At 28.4% G+C, this 17,868-nt stretch overlaps 1 long non-coding RNA gene across 1 annotated transcript in view; it reads left to right on the top strand.

The window, feature by feature from the left end:
- Positions 1–2,902: 2,902 nt before the first annotated feature.
- LOC142321074 (uncharacterized) overlaps positions 2,903–17,868 on the top strand; it is a 221,036-nt gene continuing 206,070 nt past the window's right edge. Inside the window, exon 1 of the long non-coding RNA XR_012755566.1 lies at positions 2,903–2,935. This is a non-coding gene — a long non-coding RNA (uncharacterized LOC142321074). The remainder of the gene's footprint in view (positions 2,936–17,868) is intronic.

Genomic DNA, 17,868 nt, shown 5'->3' with positions numbered 1-17,868 from the left:
CTTCAATAACCACTTAATTTAGATCATTCTATTTAACATTAAGTGAAACATCTCCGTTAAAATTTCTGATGAGATTTCAGGAGTCTAAATGCATTATAGAAATAAAAAAAATTAATAAATAATAAAATAAAAACGTACGCAAGTTTAGTATGTCATGTTTAATAATTTATTAACTAGAATTTAATATCAAAGATAAAATTAATAAAACTATGTGAGATATAAAAAAATTATTAAAATAGAATGTAAGCAGTGACCTGATATTAGTAATAAGTAATTTCTAATAAGCTACTTCTGCAAATTAAGACTTTATAAAGTTATTTTACTATATCCAACTTTAATAGTTAAATTATTAGTGTAATCAGAAACGTAATATAATAATGTGTGAAATAATCTAATTACATTTAAAATTATAGGAATAATAAAAAATTAAAGTCAATTAAAGTCAATAAAATTAATAATTGAAATTAAAAAAGATTTATTTTTTTGCAACATTAACGATGTAAAAAGCTTTTTATTTTCAACATTCACCTCGTTATATTTAACAATCGTAAATTTTTGCAACTTTGCAGACAGGTAACTGACATATATCACTAATAGTAGATGTCACAGAAATGGAGCTACTGTAAATTTTACCTATCACTAAATAAACAGGATATTGAAGATAGTGACATATTAAGTGTAAAGATAATATTAATTTTTTTTTGTTTTAATCATACATTTTTACTGGCAATGAATATTTCATGAAGTCAAGTACAGTAAATAATAAAGATCTGGTTAATAGTAATGATATGAATAAAAATTAAAAGTGAATAAAACTTAAAAATTGTAATTAAAAAGAACTGTATTTGTAATCTATTTGTCATAATTTAAGAATAAAAATTATTTTATATATAACATGTTAAAAGTTGAATACATCTCAATATTTCTACAAAAACCGCGCTTAAATGATCTATAACCAAGTTTCAATGCATCAGAATTTGATAAAACATTTTCGATGAAGAAAGCTTTCATTCTGTTCCGACATGGCGTATCCGTTTTCCCCATTTTCCTTCAGAAATGTAAACAAACTTCCGTAACATTTATGAAGACCGAGTTAATTTAGTAGTATTATTTTCACTTCCATTCAACTTTACTTGTAAATAATGTATAAAATAACAGGAAAATATTGCTATTAAAGAAATAATCCCTGAATCTCTATATTTATTGACATTTTAAATTCTTCTGAATCTTAAAAAATCTTGCTTTCCAAAATTATAAATTGATATGTTTTTGGTGAATATTGGGTTCTATTTTGTTAAATGTCTAGAACGTTTAGTTTACTACAATTAATTTTCAATCTGTTACGTTTGTGTATTAAGGTATTTGCTTCCGTTAAATCTTTGAAAAAGAAAAAAATATATATATATATATTATATTATATTATCTCAGCAAAAACAATTCTTTTGTTATTATATTGTTCATATTCCCCTCTGTACTAATATCTCTAAGACAAAAGTATAGAAACCGTTGACCACTAAGAGTAAAAGAGTAAAGAATTTAATTATGCTTCTTACCTCATGCTTATTATTTTTTTTTTAATAGCGCTTTCGAGGGTTTTCCTCATCATCAGTTAAACTTAAATAAATTTAGTTATAAGTTAAAAAATTTTTTAAAAATATTTTACTTTATGTTTTTAATATTTTGACTACATATTTTTATGTTTGAATTTAATTTGATTTGAGAAAAAAATAAAAGTTTAACTGATGATGAGGGAAAACCTCGAAAGCGTTATTTAAAAATAATAAGCGTAAGCTAAGAAGCATTATTAAATTCTGCACTCTTGGTGGTAAACGGTCTATATATTTGTCTTTGATATATATGTGGTAGAATTTATACAAATCCGAATGTATTATTATCATCTTACTGTCATGGTATCTAGTAACTCTTTACTTTTCTAAATGTATTCATTGTTTTCAGAATAAGAACATTTTTCAACTTTAATCAAAAATGTAACCGTATATTATTAATTAAAAAAAAAAAATTTAATTTTATTCAACGAAAATTTAGATACATTATTTTTCTTCTATAACGATTCTAATTTTTTTTCAAAAGTAACTGTTTTCGTAATAGTAACTAATTAATGATTAAAATAATTTAATCGTTATCAATGAAGGAATACATTTTTTATGATTTACGTAAATGCCAGAAATGTTAAATTATCAGTTTGTAAATTATTTAACCAACTTAAAAAAAATGAAGATTTTAGATTCGATTCTTTTATTTGATTATATTTAAATTCATGCTTTACTTTAAACAAATAAACTGATTTAGATTTTTTTTTACAGGAAATGCCTCTGGAGATTGGAACATAAAAAAATTAGTAATTTTTATTTTAATTGAGCGGAAGAATTATTTTAACCCAAAAACTAGATGTGAATCAAATTGTTAGCTTCAGATTTTTAAAAATAAACCAGTCATATTTTTTGTGTTGAAATGTTTTTCTTTTTTTGACTAACATGATCAGAAAATTTTTAACAAAACGAATAATATACGAAACTATTTTATTTAGTTTTCATTAGAAAATAATTTTAAAGAATATTTGCTAAAATGATTACCAATGTAATATTTAACGGGATATAAATTCTACTGGCAAATTTGTCTTAAAATACAAACGTTTAAATTATAAGCAAGAAGTATAAAAGGAAATCCTGAAAAAGTCTTCTAGGAAAGGTCTTTTTAATTTAAAGATTTTATTTTCGAATAAGAGATTAAACTTGTATCTGAAAGAATCCCATATATTTCAGCTATAATGTATGTCGGCTTAAATGTTAATAGTTTAACTTAAACATAAATAAATTACAATAAATTCTTTTCTTTTATTTTTTCAGGTTTTCGTGATCGATTATTATCGAGCCGGTTTTATTGCGAAGTTGATCAGTCATCAATTCTGAGTCAGGTAATATATAATTACCATATTATTACTTTTTACAATACACTTTTTTATCCATTCTACTTATTCAACTCTTTTTACATTCGATATAGAAAAATATAAATATATATAGAAAAGTGGAATATAGAAAAATTTCAAATACTGTAAATAATGTTTAAATTACTGAAATAATTTGATTAATTCAAATTGAATATGTTTATAAACATTTCACTTAAAAATTTGGATATTTTAATATGGTTGAAAATATTATAAAATAGGTTGAATTCTATGCAGCATCATGCTGATTTCTACGAAAAATTAAAATCATCACAATACCAAGAAACGATATCAACCAATCTTGTACAAAAATAAAATCCGATTGCTATCTGCAAATCAAAAACTTTAACTAAATGACGTTTTGGATCAGAGATAAGAAACGAGTACCTTCTATAAAATTGGGGAAATATAACACATAAAAGCTCTGTACCAGAGCGCTCAAGACAGTAGAGGATCGTGGATTCACAAAAAGAAGAACGATCGCGTCTGATTTTGTTATCCTTAATCTCTATTGGCAACTACTTGAAATGTAATTGGTTCATATTGTTCGAGGTTGATTAAAATAAATTTTCTTGCTTATTGTTATTATCGTTATCTTTATCGTCCGAGGTGATGATTATCTTAAGTTGTACATCATATAATAATCGTGATCTAGAAAGTATTCTTCTACCTGTTATCAATAGTATTATCTTCTCAGGGCTGAATATCCAGACAGCTGCTTATTGAATGTTAATAAGATCGTATGACGGCCTTGCAAATAATTATTCTACTTTAAAAACTGCAAAAAAATTGCAAGTTCTTTTTATCAGTTTAAGCGTAACCTTTTTAGCAGTATTCAATAATAGCAAAGTGATTGATTTGTTTCAGTCAGTTTTTAAATAAAAGAATATACTTAACAATATGAAGAATATTGAAAATAATTTAACTGTTAATGGTGGATCATAATTCAAAAGTATTCGGTCTAAAGAAACATATCTCTTTAGTTGAAAAATGGTATTCATGATTTCTTCTCCCAATTAATAAAATAAATTCGTTTAAATGGAATGTTTTTAGCAAAAATTAGAATAAAAACTATCAAATCCAAGAAATTCGTAATGGTGATTTGTTTTCCGGTAATGTTGAAATTAAAACTACTTCGATTAAACTTATCGGTTTATTTTTACTAAAATGGTATTGACTTTATTATTCAATATACTCAATGCTGCTGAAAAAGATTTTGTATCTAAATGCTAAACAAATTATAAAAAAAAGTGTTGTACCATTGGAACATTATAATACATATAACATAAATGAAAATTTCCCGCGATTACGATCCACGTAAAAAATATATTCCTGGTATATCACTTGATTAATTGTCAATCTGCAATACTGCTGGTGATCTTTTATTTTTAAATAAAGATCTATTAAAACGTTTATAGCCTTTTGTGTGCGATTGTCAAATATTGTTTACAACAATCTCTACTTGTATGAATATGCATTGAAAAACACGATTTTACAAACAAGTTATTGTAAAACAAAATCTTAATAATTGGATGTGTATAGTTAATACATTTAGTTTAAAGGAAAACTGGTAGTCCAAGGTAGAGATAAGTGGTAGAGAGTAATAGAAAATGAAACATTTATTGAGAAGGCTAGGAGGTCAAAGATTTTTTTTCCTCTAAATGATGAAGAGATTATTTAAATAAAAGTTTATTATATTATTCAAATGTAAAAATGCCACTTAACTGTGTACCGTATTTTTTTAAAGTAGGTTTTTAAATCAATTACAAAGCAATCGAATGAAAATGTATGAAAACTGTAATATTTTAAATGAAATGACTTTCATTTAAAATGAAAAATTAACCGTGTAAAATAATTTTAATTTGACCTATATGTTAATAAATTAAATTTTTTTCTATTGTTTTCAAATATAGATTGAAAATTCTTCCTTCAGGGAAACCTCGGAGAATAAATATAAATTCAATTATTTAGTTATCATATAAAATGATGGCTATAGATCCTTTAGTTATTAATTCTGTAAATATTAATGGAAACAAAGTAGAACTTGTAGAAAAATTTAAATATCTTGGAGAGATCATTACTTGTAATTGTAACGAAAAACAAAATTGGACTGAAAGACTTAATAAATTATTTAAAGTGCTACAGGTAACCAAAAACACTTACAACAAAAAATCGCTCTCGATTAACACTAAAATTAGACATTACAAAACTATGGTTAAACCAGTAATTACTTACGCGAGCGAGACTTTATTTAGATTAAATCAGAAAAATAGGACTGAACCTTTGCTTAATGTTGAACGCAGGATTCTTAGAACCTGCATGAACAAAAAAATATAAACACGAAAAATCAGTAAAGATTATTGCCTAATAAATTTCTGTACGAAAACTTGGAATCTTTAATTGATACTATGAAACAGAAGCGAATTTCTTATTGTGCACACTTGATAGGATTACTAAGAGAATTATCGATCAATTTTGGACTTTAAAAAATCCGCCATTATGGATCAAAGAAATTAAAGAAGACATGCAAAAATTTAATTTGACTTACGAATATTTACTTAATAAATCCGAAAAATTAAAATTTGTTATTAAAGATCCGAATACCAACTTTAAAGTAAGAACTTTTAATTATACAAAAAGGGTTTATTCAGAAGAGGATCGTAAAGCAAGATCATTAAGAATGACTAAATATTGGGAGAAAGTAAAAGCTAAGAACTTAAAGGCCAAAAGATCGGCAAAAAAGGCTTGGTGGTCCATTGCGGCCTTAAAAAAAAAAATTATGATATATAATAGTGAGAAAGATTTTTCGATTCACTTTCTTATAATTCAATTTTGTCTCCATGGACCAGTTTTGTTACCGTTATTTCTGATGTAAAAATCAGAAACTTTTTTAACGTATTCATTCGGAAAAATATAATCTCCACTTTTTAATACATTCGTAAATAATATTTTTACAAATTTTTCGGTAGGTATTAATAATTTCATACCTTCTTTGGTTTTTGGACCTGAATTTTTGTTTCTATATATGTTAATTGACAAAGAATTTTTGATGTAAAGAGGTTTTATAAAAACAGTAAATATAATATATATCGTACATTTATCCTCAAGTTGGTTGTATGTAGCAAATACCAGAAATTTATATACAGCATTATACATTGAAAGTGGCTCTTATCAAACAGTTTTCTGTTTTTACAGATAAAAAAAAACTTCTCTTTTAATAATATGCATACAATTATCTTATCTAGTACACTTCAGTTTATTTAATAAGTGACCAGTTTTTATGAAATGCTAAAAGAATATTTACCTGAATTTAAGGTGCGTGTTTTACCGTAGATAAGAAAACGTTATTTACATGAATAGAATGATTTCATGGCTAATCCTTTCCGTTCATTACTACTTAATAGTAGATAATAGTTGTTTTAGTTTTTATCTTTTGTCACGAAATAAGCCTTTAGGAATCGCTAGGTTAGAAGGAAGCTACTGAGCACTTCCGTAGTAAGTGAAACAATTTGTAAATAGCCTATTGTTGTTTGTAAAATCTGCAAGTAAACCCGGTTAAATTATTCTATTTATTTATAAATTACAAATTCTTTCAATACAAAACTTTAATGTATTTATCCATATAAAAAGATTAAAATTGCATGTAGTTCAAGGTATTATTCTCTTTATGAAGTTAAATAGATAAAATAAAATATTATATTATAGGATAATTAGAATCAATACCTTTAGAAAAGTATAAAAATAAACTGAAATTTTTAAAAACTAATATGAATAACTGATCGTTTTTAATATTCAACATATTCATAGAATCAAAATTATATAGATATTTAAAGATATTTATGATATATATATATATATATATATTTATTATATATTGTTGTAAAAAATAACAATAATGTTGCTGCTTTTTATGTATTTTCTCATAAAAAGTTTAAGGATGATACATTTGATTATTTTTTGTTTTGTAAAAATTTATTAAATTATTTTCAATATTTAGGTAGACTATTAATAATTTTTGGATATCAAATTTCATTTGAATTATGTTTGTTTTTAAATATAGTCTTGTTTGATATGTGAATAGTTTTTATTATTTATATTACTTCATGTATCTGGCAGATTTTGTTATCTGGTTAATAGCCTTGAAAGCCACATAAGCCTATCATGTCATTATAATACAGAGTGATAACAAATAAAATATACACTTTCGATAACTTATTAAACATTAATTTTTTAAGAGTTGAGATGATTACTTTCATGATTACATAGAAGAATTCGTTAAGTTTTTATTTATAAATGTTCAATGGGTGCACCTTATGTAACACGACAGATATCAACAGGGTAGTCGAATTCATCCCAAACTTTGTATAAAAATTAAATGTTTCATTCAGTACTGTTTAATGTTCCAAAGTGAGACTGATTAGATACCCCATTATATTTACTTATACAATGAAATAACATCAGTGAGTTTAGCGACCATTATCCTCCTCGTTGTTTTCTAGATGGAAACGACATACAGGAAATTTGTTTCCTATAAATTGGGTGAAATAATGAGTAGGCTCACTGATTACAAATATATTTATGTCACTGTATATTTTGCTATAATAAAACAATTAAAATAAATAATATCTCTTCAAACTCTAAAAATAAATATTTTTTTATTTATATAATTATTTGGTTTTTATGTTAAATTATTTTTTTGACGTTATCTAACTTTGTGAAAAGAAGACCGAGAAGCCAAACTTTGTCGAATGATTGTTAAACGTCTACGAAAGCTGTCGTAACAGTATTTCTTTCTTTCTAGGCAGCCATTTTTACACTAAAAATTCTGGGCCTGATCGAAGAATGAATGGCCGCCTTCGAAGCCAAATTGGTGATCAGGTATAACGTTACCCACGTCTAAGACTGGCCATAATCTTTGAAGGAACAGCCTTTCAAAAACTTTTGAAAGGATAGGAAGCTAGGTTATATAGGTTTGTACGAAGATACGTCATTTTCAGGTTTATTTGGCTTCAAATCCATAGTGACCTGCGATACCTTCCATTTCAAGGGAGATTATGTGGTCCGAAATATCGCACTGAACAGGTAGGTTATATAAAGCAATCAGTCACCAAATCAAATCCTGGAACCTTATTCAATCACTTCAATTTACCATTCTGTCGCAATACTTCCGCAGCTGTAACGGGGAACAACGGGAAGTATAGAGGAAGTGGCTATATTGGAACTCAAAGATCTATCTCTTCATCAACATCTTTCAAATCGTGTACTTGAATAAAGTGCATAGGTGTGCGGTAAACATCCGTCTTTTGGCTGTCGCTGCAAGCCCATCCATTAGGTGGCTCTTTGAAACTCCTTGTAGCCCTTCACAACGAATATTCTTCACCTAGGAGAATAACATTTCAACATAGTCTCTAAATATTTGGTTCTGACTGTTCTCAATAACCTCTTTTGTATGCGGGCAGACATTTCAACAGTAGTTCTGTCCTTAGAATTCATGTAGTACTGTCACCTCTTCCGAATTTTCCTTTTTTCCGCAATGAGTTCTATCACCTCCCTTGGGTTAATTCCTTCCTTTAGTTTTTGTGGGACATAAAGTGTTATTTTCAAAAGAATAGCTAGAAAATTGGCAAATACATTCTCAGTGGAGCGTAAGGCTGCTACAACCTGAGGTGTTTTAATACTCAATTATAAATTGACATTTAGGGATTATAATTTATCTATGAGAATCGTTCACTAACTCCATCATCATTCATTATTCATCCTCACAGATATTTTAAACTTAGCATATACCAAGCGGATATTCTTAGGAATAATAAAAAAATATTATTTTCATTAAGAAGAATTATGAGATTAGAATTAGAGGTTAGATGGAGTGACGAGAAGAAATGGAAACTTGAAATATGAAAGAGTTATTCATCAAGTTAGTGATCTAGTGCTGAAAAGAGATTTCCTCTTTTATTTCTCTCATACCAGGAGTGATAAAGAAGTAAACTAAACCAATTTCTCAGAAAAAAAGCATCTCTTTCTAGTTGACATGTATACTGAAATTTGTCATTAAGTTTAGGAATTACTTTCGAAGCTCACTTCTAAAAGAGTTAATGAGATTTAAAAATTAATTCAATAGTTTCTCACTATTTTCTGAACCTTTAGTAATAGAATATTAAGGTTCAGTACAAATTAAAATGTTTCTCCATTATTACATCCTTTCTCCAAAATTACATCCCTATTAGGGTTCACTTTTAACAAACCCTAATAGGGAAAAGTTGATTAAAGGTGGATTTTACGTTTCTTATATTTTATGACATACATTTTTGAAATTAACTCAAATATATCTAAAAAAAAAAAAAAAATTGCCTACAATTACCAGTTTTCCCTTTAATTATAAAGCATCAAATAAAAAAATAACGTTTTCAGAGAAATTTCTAACAGGTTAAATAGAAATATTAGCAAGTTTTAATTTACGAAAATTCAAGTTTTCCTGTAAACCTAAGCGGGAAAAAACCGATTGCTTAATAAAATTTAACAGTTTTTAATCTTTACTTTTTAATCTTAACATGGAACTAGCAGTTAACGATGTTAAAGTACAATTTATATTCGGAGTAACAGTACAAGGAGAAAAGATGCTACGATTTGCTGATGATGTAGTAATTCTAGCTGAGAGTAAAAAGAATTTAGAAGAAACAATAAATGGCATGGATGAAGTCCTACACAAGAACTACCCCATGAAAATAAACAAGAACAAAACGAAAGTAATGAAATGTAGTAGAAATAACAAAGATGGACCACTGAATGTGAAAATAAGAGGAGAAAAGATTATGGGGGTAGAAGAATTTTGTTATTTGGGAAGTAGAATTAATAAAGATGGACGAAGCAGGAGCGATATAAAATGCCGAATAGCACCGGCAAAACAAGATTTCAGACAGTAATCTTGAAACATGAAAGTACATGTTTGGAGCGTCGCTTTATATGGAAGTGAAACTTGGACGATTGGAGTGTCTGAGAAGAAAAGATTACAAGCTTTTGAAATGTGGTGCTACAGGAGAGTGTTAAAAATCAGATGGAAGGATAAAGTGACAAACGAAAAGGTGTTGCGGCAAATAGATGAAGAAAAAAGTATTTGGAAAAATATAGCTAAAAGAAGAGACAGACTTATAGGACACATATTAAGGCATCCTGGAATAGTCGCTTTAATATTGGAGGGACAGGTAGAAGGAAAAAATTGTGTGATAAGGAATCTTGGAGAGCTGCAGCAAATCAGTCAAATGACTGAAGACAAAAAAAAATTATTATTACCTCTACTTTAGCAAATATAAATAATAAAAGACAATATATTTTAAAATAATAATAAATATAAAAAGAAAACAAAAATTATGTTATGATTTTTTGCCTAAAACCCTACTACATTTTAACTACAAAGAGACAAAGTCTTGGTCAACAAATTTGATTAACCTGAGCCCAGTTTGACCTGACTAGAGTTAATCATGCTTTTGTGTCTATGTGTGTTAATACATGAAAAGCCCCGGATTTTATGCGAACTTTCGAATAGGTTTAGTCAGATTTTTAAGTTTATTTCATTTTTAAAAAAAATATATATATATATGCATACATACATACATACATATATATATATATATATATATATATATATATATTCTAATAATATCAGAGCTCGCTTACCACATTGTACATTGTAGAACAATTTCAGTCACATTACTGATGATTCAGAATTACTCAGACGTGTCATAAGGATTGACGATATCAGTTATGATATCCGAACGAAGGTCCAATCATCAGAATTAAAGCTTCCTGTAAAACAAAAAACAAAAAAAGCATGTCAAGTTTGATCAAATGTTAAGGTTCATTTTATTTTTTTTATTACAACTACAATGTCGGTTATCAAATCGTACCACAAAGCCTTCAAGTCAACTAAGCTTTTTTTCCCTGTTTAGCCTCTGGGAATCACCTTCAAGTAATACTTCAGAGGATGAATGTGGATGATATGTATGAGGGTAAGTGAAGTGTAGTCTTGTACAGTCTCAGGTCAGCCATTTCTGAGATGTGTGGTTAATTGAAACCCAACCACCAAAGAACACCGGTATCCACGATCTAGTATTCAAATCCGTATAAAAGTGACTGCTTATTAGGATTTGAACGTTGGAACTCTCAACTTTGAAATCAGCTGATTTGCAAAGATGTGTTCACCATTAGGCCAATCCAGTGGGTTGGTCAACAAAGCTTATACTGTTTCTAAGCAGTTTTACACCATTCATTTGAGGGAAATCAAACAAAGATCAAAAAAGGGCAACTAATTCTTAGATTTTGTACCATGATAATGCTAGTAGTAAAAAAAATCCAAGATGTTTTAGTTAAGAATAATTCCTTATTGTGCCCTTATATTCCCCATAGATGGCTTTTTTTAAGAGCTCTTGAGACATGACTTTTTGAATTCAGTAATTGGTAGAACTATAGTCTAGGGGGTGCATCTGTTGTCATTCAAATTCTTATAAGTTCTGAATGTTTTATTATTATAAAATACTACTTACAAACATTTTCACTGTAATATAGGTTGCTTGTAAAATTTATATATATGCTTTTTTCTTTGAAATTTTAAAAAGTTATTGGTACTGCTCTTTCAGTTGATGTCATCTTCATTTAAAATTTTACATTTTTTAATAGTTAATTTTTAACTGTTTTTGAAATATATATATATACATAAAACTGGCTAAGATAGATTATATTTACTTAATCTGCTACATTGATATTGCCCTCTTCCCTATAATCATTTTATTCGGATTGCTTCGCATATATAGTGTTTAATTATTAATACTGTTTGTTGACCATACAACCTAGTAGTAAGAATTCATTTTAGATGATGCTATTGTATTACAAAAATAATAAAACGCTTAAAATTTGATCAAACTTGCCGTTCTTTTTTTGGTCTTATTTTTTCAGGAAGCTTCCATTGAGAGGATTGGACCTTGTTTCATTATTACTTAACATTTTGTCACCATTTGTGGTGTATAATTGAATAATTCTGAATCATTACCAGTCAGCTAACAATTGTTCTGAGATGCTGTTGTAAAAATTAAAAAGTTTGGAACAAATTTTGCAGATACTTGTTTCATAGCCAAAATGTCAGTCAGAAATGTTTCACGCAAGCCATGAGAGAAACCCATATCTTCAGGAACTTCTTTAATAATGATTTGACAATTATTGATCATAATGCCCTTTTTCATTAGTTGTTAATGTTTTATGACATCTCATCCTCTTGTCTTCACGACCTTCTTGAAACTGTTGCGCCACTTATAAACTCTTGGTGTTGAGATAATGTGCTTGCCGAAAGCTTTCTCTAACATCTTTACCACCCAATTTCACTTTATTCCATTTTTAAAGCAAAACCTTTGTTTCATCATTTTCAGACAAGGTTAGTTGCTCTTAATAAAATATGTCCTAATTACTCAGCTGCCAAATTTGAACTACAGATCTAATACAGTTGAAAATATTGATATTCATTATAGACAGTCCTGCCATAATTTGGAAAAAGGATATACTCAGTTGAAGAGATAGCGCACAGAATTAAAAAGTTCTTATAATTTTTTGATTCCACCTTGTTCATTACTAAAATCAATTAAGCCATGTGAACCGTGAAATAGAAGGAAGATATTACCATATTTATTCATTCTTTATTTTCTAGTGGAAACGTTAACTGCATAAAAAATACCAACTGTGTATTCAATTATATGTCAAAATTTGAAATTAAGTTTTTATTTTACAACTCCCATAATTTTTTTTAAGAATAGGGATATTTGTAAATGCAGTACCTTCAAAAATGTGTTACTATTAACAAATATAAAAATTATTTAAAATTTGTATTTTTTATATTGGTTTATTCCTTTCGTAAAAAATATTACCTACCAAATTCTCACCATTCTGGTGTAACTTATAATTTTTTTTTTGCTCTTCTACTCTTGTTTTGTTGTATTATGATTTCTCTGTCTACTTATATCAAAATTGTGTTCGGATGAAAGCTCTCCTGATTTGAGCTTTTTGCTGTGTATGTTATCTTTCTTGCATCCATGCTTTATCATTTTACGTATTGCTTAAAAAAAGGTTTCTGCCCTTTTTAAATTATTTTTCTTTTTGCACATTTCTGTACCTTAGTTTTTAGTCTTGCCTATGAAAAAATCATTTTTCTCCCTTAGAAATAAATCTAGAACATTAATTTTGTCTAATTCATACCTAATTCCAGCTAGAGTAACAGTATCAGCAAATATGAGGTCTGAAAATAAAGTAATGAGACTAATTCAGAGAAACCTTTTATTTATAATCCAATTATACATGGATTCTATCACCTTCATAATAGTTTCCTTGGAAAGCCACACAAATCTTCAAATGGTTTTCCCATTCTTCATAGCAGTGTTGGAACTCAGAAACTGGAATATTCTTCAGATGTTCAGTTACATTTTTTTATTATGTTTTCTGCTGTTCCAAAATGATATCTTCTGAGGTTTTTTTTAAAGTATGGAACAGGACAAAGTCGCAGGGACTCAAGTCAGGTGAATAAGGTGGTTGAGGAACAACAGGAATGTATTTCTTTGCCAAAAAACTCATTAGTTGAGAGAGATTTAACTAAAGGCAAATGTATATGCTTACTGTGTAATAATGGTGTGGTGCCCCCAATAAATTTTGAATTTATTTTGCGCCTTTACTGACAAAAAAGTTGCCAACCTCTACTGTAATACATGAGACTACTTGTTAAGGAATACCTTTTCCAATATCTTAGACATAATAGGTAGTAGGTATTCCATAGAATTAAAATTTTAATTTTCTTATTTTAATTGTGGTTTACAGTTCGATTTTTTTATAAAGTTCTTTGTTCGATCTAAGATGACATTCAAATTATTATTTACTGCCTTGGATCCTAGGATTTTCATTAATATTTTACTTTCTTTCTTTCCTATTTCTTGGATTACGTTTCTTTCCTATTAAAGGTTAAATATACTGCTGCCTATAAACTTTGTGTTTTGATAACTATATTGTAATGTTGTAATATTTATTTTTGAGAATGATTTTTGATTGTTTAAGGATCGACTTTAGTTGTTTCCATTAAAATGTATATGTAAAACGTTTATATACATAAATGTATATAAATATACATATTCGTTTTTTTTAGAGATTTCAATTAAATCCCTCTCTGAGCGTCAATCTTTTTTGAATTCAAATTTTCTTGTTTCCATTATCACCGTAAAAAATCGTGTGCACAAATTTTTATCAATTTATCTTCCCTAGATTTTGATGGGCGTTATTATGAATCACTCACGGTTTTTTATTTCATGTACATATGTTTTAAAAAACGAAAATGTATTTAATTTCTATAAATATTATTATGTCAATAAATAAAATTTTAAGGAAATTTGTTATTTTATACTTACATTCCCGTATAAAAAATCATATAAATTAAATAAATATCAAAATCTATTAACCATATAAGAAAGTGTAAAATATTTTAATAACACTGATATACAAAAAAAAAAATTGATAATGAATTTGTCACAAAAGGTAAATTTTTTACTCGGATATTACATTTATATTTTAGGTACATATATATAAAATTATGCCCGATCGTAAAATATTTTTTTAGTAATAAAATTTTGAAATGTAGTGGACTACTCTTTAATAAAAGCAATAAGTATTTTTTATTCATATTACTGCACAACACAAGAGAATTTTGAACTAATCAACTCTTCTGTTATTGAACAACTGGAATAAATATGTATACAAAAATTTATATTCATTTGGTATTCAAATTATCAGACAGTGCAATCTAATTGTAAAATTTTCACTAGCTACTATTTTATTTTATAAAATAAAAACAGAAATTATTTTACATCGTCCGGTAAAATTAAGTAAATATATATAAATCCGTGAATAAAATCATAACATTTATTTATGTACTATTTTCATATTACAATATTGTTATGTCTACTAAAATCAATATAATGGAAAATGGATTTGTTTGTGGGTATATAACGCTAATTGCCCTCACTATATAAACATAATCACGTAGGTATTGTTGACAGGTACTATAGTAAATATCAGTTGAAACTCAATTTTAATATCATGTATTTAATTAAATATGTTGTCTTAACATAATTTTATTTAATAAAACTAATTAAAATTAATATAATAAAGAAGAATTAATTATGTAATTCTTTGAAAAATATAAGAAAAGATTGACTTAACTATCATAATTTCATTACTGTAGACTACATTTAACAACATGTAACATTACTGTTCAAACACATTAGATATTAATCACTTTTACGCAACATAAATAAAAAATACTAATGTAATAAACATAATAAGAAGTTTATATATTTTTCGTGAATATTTTTTCACTGAATGTGTACGTTACAGTCTGTTCAATTAGTGAAAAATAAGCAACCCCTTCCCTATCGCCCAATGAGATGTATGACATGTAAATGAAGTGTAGTATTGTATAGACTCAGGCTGACCAATCTTGAAACTTGTGGTTAATTGGACCCCAACCACCAAAGTACAACGATATTCACTGTATAGTACTCAAACCGTAAATATGCATAATCATTTATACGTATTAATGTACATATTTTGTAAATATGCCTATCAATTTTTTAAATTCATTCATTAAAATATAGTAAAAATTAACAAAATGTTGCTGAATTTTCTCAGCATATGAGGTGTGTGAGAAAAGTAATGAGACTGACTTTTTACTTACCAAAGTTTTTATTTTTTGCAAACAACAATATTCAAATTAGTTTCCTTGGGCAGCTATACGCCGGCGGAGTCGTTGTTCCCACTCCTGGTAGCAGCGCTGGAAGGCCCTCAACTGGTAGGGCTTTTAACTGGTCGGTCGCAGTCTTTTGAATGTTCTTCAGAGTTTCAAAATGACGTCCCTTTAAGACATGTTTCAATTTCGGGAAAAGGAAAAAATCACAAGGACTCAAATCAGGTGAATAGGGGGCTTGAAGAACCGTAGGAATGCGTTTTGAGGTCAAAAATTCCCTGATGGAAATGACCGTGTGACACGGGGCATTGCCATGATGAAGTATCAACTTGTCTGTAATGTCTGGTCTCACGCGAATAACTCTTTTCCTGAGCCTTTCAAGGACACCTTTGTAAAACTCTTGGTTGACAGTTTGTCCTGGAGGAACAAATTTTTTACACACGATGCCCCTACTGTCAAAAATGTAAATCAGCATGGTTTTGATCATTGATTTGCTCATCCGACATTTTTTCGGTCGTGGAAATGACGGAGTGTGCAACTCTGCGCTTTGTCGCTTTGTTTCAGGAACGTACTGAAATATCCAGGAGTCATCACTTATGATCACACGATTGAAGAATTCTTGGTCATTGTCAATCCTCTCAAGAAGATCAACGCACACGTTTCTTCGATTATCCTTCTGTTCCGTTACGAGGTTTTTCGGCACCAATTCAAATCTTTCACCTGTCCAAATCGTCTATCAAAATTTAATGTACGGTGAAAGTCTTTAAATTTAACTGTTCACTCATCATACTTATTGTTTGATCTCACGAGAACCCCACACACGTCCAATTTTGAAGTTGAAGGTCTCCCTGAGCGAGGTTGATGTTCAACGTGTTCTCGGCCTTCCAAAAATGATTTATGCCGGCGGAAAACTTGTGCTCTTGATATGCAATGTTCCCCATAGGCCTGTTTCAACTTTCCAAAGGTCACACTTGCGGATTCCCTAAGTTTAACAAAAAACTTGATTGCACAACTTTGCTCTAAATTCCGACGCTCCATTTTCGTAACACACAAGAAAAACACAACTTCACTGGTAGCGCTGTCAAAAATAATGTGTTGGCTGAACGGAGTTGAAACTCGTACCGAGCATGCGGAAGGGATGAACAAACCGGTAGCACAGACCGTTAGACAGCGTTGCCAGATCGCTCGCAGTGTTACCAATCTCATTACTTTTCTCCCACACCTCGTATGTTACATTTTAAAAATTATCCCTTCCTCGTCAAAAACCTAGAAAGTAATTTTTACATTATGACAGTTCTTTCTTAATGTTATGCTTATTACCTTATCGTATTTGATAAAAAAAAAAAGTTATACGACTTCTAGAATCAGTTACATCTTAAAATTAATGAATCATTAATTAAGAACCACAAAAATTTTTAACTTTTTTAACGAAAAAAAATTATTAAATAATATATTCTAAAAACCTGGCCGCTAAATAAATTACAATAATTGTTTGCTTTCACATAACTCATTTATAACAATAAAAAATAAATTACAATCGACACACTGCAATAATAAAAAAAGGAGAAAAATATGTAGGAATTTTCCTTTTAAAAATGTGGGATTATTAATTCATTGCTTCATGATAATGTTTGAAACTGTTTCCTGTCATCTAAATGACATGTTATTTAAAAAAATAATATATATAATAAAAAATTCAAATCAGTTGATACGATAGAACAGTAAAAATTACATTTTCTACAGACAGTGATGGAGTTTGTTGCTTTCTCAGAAGATAATGTTTTAAAGCTATTCCCATTCGAATAAAGCTTCATCTAGAAAAACGTAATGCAAATTCTTTATCACTAGCCTGGAAGAGGTATGGTTGGTTCCCTTATATTCTTCTGTGCAGAAGTTGGTATAGAAGACGAATAACTGAATGGAGTTCTTAATACCATAAGGGTAACACCCTTGTGTTAACCCGTTATTACCTGCCTACCTATGACTGCGTTTACCCATGTTCGTGGTAGGTATCATTTTTGTACCCCGCAGAATATTTTCATGTTATTCACATGTTCTTATGGCTGCAAAATAAGATATAGTGCGGTTCAGCCAAAAATTCCGAAATAATCATCAAGCTTTAATTCAGCATGTTCTTCCA

The sequence above is a fragment of the Lycorma delicatula genome, chromosome 3 (genome assembly GCF_047948215.1).
Source record: "Lycorma delicatula isolate Av1 chromosome 3, ASM4794821v1, whole genome shotgun sequence".
Classification (NCBI taxonomy): Eukaryota; Metazoa; Arthropoda; class Insecta; order Hemiptera; family Fulgoridae; genus Lycorma; species Lycorma delicatula.
This window is presented reverse-complemented; position numbering and strand designations above follow the sequence as displayed.